Source organism: Carya illinoinensis, chromosome 3 (genome assembly GCF_018687715.1).
Source record: "Carya illinoinensis cultivar Pawnee chromosome 3, C.illinoinensisPawnee_v1, whole genome shotgun sequence".
Taxonomy (NCBI): domain Eukaryota; kingdom Viridiplantae; phylum Streptophyta; class Magnoliopsida; order Fagales; family Juglandaceae; genus Carya; species Carya illinoinensis.
The window spans coordinates 40,738,431-40,743,397 of record NC_056754.1 but is presented as its reverse complement, the minus strand read 5'-3'; the positions used below and the strand labels follow the sequence as shown (position 1 = coordinate 40,743,397).

General features: G+C 37.5%; 1 long non-coding RNA gene across 1 annotated transcript; it reads left to right on the top strand.

Moving 5' to 3' along the window:
• The first annotated feature begins 511 nt into the window (after positions 1-511).
• Positions 512-2,221, top strand: LOC122305744. Its single transcript, XR_006241223.1, has 3 exons — positions 512-764; positions 1,157-1,192; positions 2,048-2,221. It is a non-coding gene; the product is annotated as an uncharacterized LOC122305744 (long non-coding RNA).
• The last annotated feature ends 2,746 nt before the right edge of the window (positions 2,222-4,967 follow it).

The window sequence follows — 4,967 nt, the reverse complement described above, 5'->3', positions numbered from 1 at the left end:
AGCTTGTCGAACCTAACACCTTAATTACCATAAGCTTATTTTCCTAAAATCTATAAGGCCCCAAACTATAAAACTTCAATGACACTTCATAAAATCTATCCTTGGAATTTGTTGAACGTACAATCTACTACGTTATTGTAATACCCTAGTCTTACTACATGAGTCTTTACATCATTTTATTTTATTTCTTAAGTTAAATATGTTCATGTAAAGATTTTTATTATTTCATTTTAGATGGGTGTGCTTTTATTTTTATTTTTATTTTTTTTATGTGGGTTGTTAAAATAAATTAAGTACATGATTTTTAAGGCCTAATAGATGAAGAAATTCATTTTCAAATCCATCGGTCTACGCCTAATAAATGAAGAAATTCATCTTCAAACCCATCGGTCTACACCTAATAGATGAAGAAATTCATTTTCAAACCCATCGGTCTACTCCTAATAGATGAAGAAATTCATTTTCAAACCCATCGGTCTACACCTAATAAATGAAGAAATTCATCTTCAAACCCATCCGTCTACACCTAATAGATGAAGAAATTCATCTTCAAACCCATCGGTCTACACCTAATAGATGAAGAAATTCATTTTCAAACCCATCGGTCTACACCTAACAAATGAAGAACAAGTTTTCTTCATCTCTCTTCCATACTAGCCAACTCCACTTCTCTCTTTTCTTCTCCTCTTCAAGAAATCAATCCTCTCACTTTCTTCAAGTTTTGGACCTTCACTTGACCTCTAGAAAGAATCTAAGAGCTTAAGGTAAATTGTTTAAGATGATTTTATGTGATTTTGGAAGCTAACTAAATTGTTTAGTTTATGTTTTGATGTTATATTTTATATATATACATATATACTCTGTTTTAAGGGATTAAGTATTTATATGGGGATGTTTTGATGTTATGTTTTGTATATCTACATATATGTTCTGTTTTAAGGGATTAATTATATATATAGGGCTGTTTTGATGTTATGTTAACTAAATTAACTATCTTCTTATGTTACTCTTGTAAGGATTTGTTGAGATGGTAGTTATTTGAAGTAACATTAAAGGTAGAAAACGACGTTAGATTTATAATATTTTAGCCATCGTTAAAAAGGGGATCTAAAGGATGTTGGATGAGCTTTAACACACTTGTTATTTATTGGATTAGGATTTTCTGAAGTTAAAGGAATTTCAGCAGATCGAGGTAAGTAGCTATGACCATGCGTCCACGCCAAGTTCTCTTGGGGAAGAATATATCTCTATCTCTTTCCAAATGTTCTTCTAATTAAATAATAAATGAGTTTATATTATGTACAAGCCTTTCTTGGTAGCCCCTGTTAAGTATCCTATCGATTATAATTGATTGTATGTGTATATGGTAATGCATGCATGTAGATCCTAAGTCATGAAATTTTTTATACATGCTTCTTGAAATAACTAAGATTTTATTTATATGTAAGCATGACATAAAATGTTATTTTCCAAAATAAAAGCATATTCATCGGACTAAGGAAGAAATGGAAAATGTTGATTTCAAAGAAAGAAAAGGAATGAATTAATGTAAAAAAGTATGTAATGGCCACATGAAAGGAAATGATATTAAAGAAATGGGCAGATTGCAATGCTGGGTAAGTAGTACTGGTAGTGCACCCAGTGCTGCTCCCTAACAGAAAGGGGTTCCTAACCTGTGGCCACGGGTGGAATCCAGGTCCAACAGGACCGCTAACCCAAACACACGGGGCGTAATAGTGTGTTGGCCACAAGAAAGTGAAAGATTAAATGAAGTGTATGCATGAAGATATGATATATAAGTATGATTGAAAATAAAAAATAAAGATTTTTGCATGAAAGTATGAAGTAAGTATATGCATGATAGTAAGAAGTAAGTGTATGTATGATGTTATAAAGAAAGTATATGCATGGAAGTATTGTCAGAATTAGTATTGGTTTATGGATGCATGTTTTCAAAAGAAAGTACTATATGCTTTTTAAGTTAACAGCATGGTGTACTACTTACTGAGTATTAGACTCACTTTGTGTTTATGTTTTAAACGTCCAGGTACAGACGAATCTACTGAGGAGCTGAGTATTACTGAGGAGGGAGAGGCCGATGTTTAGTAGTCCCTGGGTAGTTTGGTTTCTTCTATGATGATATATGTTTCTTATGTTTCAATAATGGAAACCCTCCTGCTTTAAGTTAGTTTTCTTTTGTAATGACTAAAGGGACTGAGTCCCTTTTTGTTTAAAGTAGTTATCTTAAATAAATGGATGACGGACTCTGAGAGTCCTTTGTAAAGGAATGTAAAGGTATGTCTATTAGATGTTTATTTCAGTTAGAAATTAGAATTTATGCGTGATGCGTTCGAATCGTCACGCATTAAAAAAAAATAATAATAATAATAACAATATGGGCATTCATTTAGAACTAAATTTACTGTTATAATAGGAAAAAAAAAGAACAAGTATGGGATCACGGTCTCGCTCTTGTTAGGGTGGGGTTGTGACAAATCTTGGTATCAGAGCAAAGGTTAAGAAGTCCTGTAGACTTTAGGGGTAAACTAGGCTAAGGCCCTCTCTCTAAAGTATGCCAAGCTCTGCAGCAGGTTCAAATGGTATTTCTTATTGCATGATATGAATTTTGTAAAAAGATTTCAAGTTATGTATGCTACTTTGTATGAGTTTTTGCTAATGCTATTGTTATCCATGTTCTAGTATGGCAACACAACACAATAACAATAAACGTCGAGGGCGGCCCAGTGTCCGTAATCCTGAAGATCAACAAGAATCTCCTAGAGATTCAGAAAACCTCGTTGATGCGGCAACTCGCCTTATAGAGGTTTTCACTAGTGGGCAAACCGCCATGCAAGTACAAGTCCCACATCTGACTGCTTTTGATCGCTTCTGCAAACAGCATCCTCCGTTGTTTGATGGCAAGGGTACAAAATTAGATGCAGATAATTGGTTAGAGCGCTTGGAGAAAATTTTCAGTGTAATCAGCTGTACCGAGGAACAAAAGGTAGAATTTGCAGCATATAACTTGGCTGATGTGGCCAATGGGTGGTGGAAGGCCACTCGCGGATTTATTCAGCAGGAATTGGGCAAAGCTATCCCTATATCATGGAATAAATTTAAAGCGGCATTTAATGATCGGTTCTTTCCTGTATCCATTCGAGAGGCCAAGGCCCGAGAGTTTGCTGACTTGAAACAAGGGACAATGACAGTGAGACAGTATGCATCAAAATTTGTGGAGTTGTCGAGATTTGCCCCACACTTGGTCCACACCGAGGCACTGAAGGCTGAGAAGTTTGAGCGAGGCCTAAACCCCAGAATTATGGACTCCCTTCTTGCATTGAAGATTAGAAAGTTCGCGGACTTGGAAGATAGAGCAGTGATACTTGAGGAGAATTTACGAGTCCGGGCAGGGGAATTCAGTCAAAGGAAGAGGCCATTTTATGCCATGGAGCAAAATAAGGGCAAGAGATCTATGTATAGCCCGATGCCCAAGCCAATCCAAGTGGTCAAACCTCCCCAACGTGGTACAACAGCGCCTCACCCCGCATGCCAAAACTGTGGCAAATGTCATGCCGGGAAGTGCCTTATGGGGACTAACATCTGCTTTAAATGTGGTAAGATAGGTCATTTGGCACGGGAGTGTACAATGCTTGTGGCCCCTAATACTCAAGTGCAGAATCAAGGGCAGAAGAATCCAGCACCGGCTCGAGTTTTCGCGTTAACATTTGATGATGCTGATACTTCTCCTAATGTGGTAACAGGTATTCTTCCCCTGTTTTCGCATCGTGCTTTAGTACTATTTGATTCTGGTGCTACGCATTCATTTATATCCCATAAATATGCATGCCTGAGCGAGAGAGCACCTGAACCTCTTGAGCCAGTGATGTCTGTTTCTTCACCTCTCGGGAAATCCATGATTTGTCAGTTTGTGCTGAAGGGTTGCGCGATAAAGATACAAGATCGACATCTCCTTGCTGATTTGATATTATTTGATATGGAGGAGTTCGATGTGATTTTGGGCATGGATTGGTTGTCTCAATACCATGCTAGCTTGGAGTGCTTCAAGAAGGAAGTAATCTTTAGACTACCAGGTGAGTTAGAGTTCCGTTTTTGTGCTGCGGCTAAGAGTATTATGCCGAATGTGATCTCTGCATTAAAGGCCACCACTATGTTAAGGAAGGGTTGTGCAGGATTTCTTGCTAGTTTGGTGATGCCACAACCAAATGGGCCTAAGTTGCAAAATATAGAGGTGGTGAAGGATTTTCCTGATGTCTTTCCAGACGAACTACGTGGCTTACCTCCAGGTAGGGAGATTGAGTTCTCTATAGATATCATTCCGGGAACGGCCCCTATCACTAAAACGCCATACCGGATGGCACCTGTAGAGCTCAAGGAGCTTAAGGATCAATTGCAAGAATTGTTGGAAAAAGGCTTTATTTGCCCTAGTGTATCACCGTGGGGTGCACCAGTTCTCTTTGTGAAAAAGAAGGATGGGTCGTTGCGACTTTGTATCGATTATAGAGAACTTAATAGGGTGACTGTTAAGAATCGGTATCCTCTACCACGGATTGATGATTTATTTGATCAACTTCAAGGATCCCAAGTATTTTCAAAGATTGATCTCCGATCAGGGTACCATCAGTTGAAGATTAAGGCGGAGGATATTCCAAAGACTGCTTTCAGAACGAGATATGGACATTATGAATTTTTAGTGATGTCCTTTGGATTGACCAACGCCCCCAGCGGCTTTCATGGACTTGATGAATCGTGTCTTTAAGAAGTATATTGATCAATTTGTAATAATATTTATTGATGACATTCTTATTTACTCAAGAACCCCGGAAGAACATGTGAAGCATTTGGAGGTTGTTCTTCAAGTTTTGCGGGAGAAGAAATTATATGCTAAGTTGAATAAGTGTGAGTTTTGGTTACAAGAGATTTCTTTTCTTGGCCATATAATTTCAAAG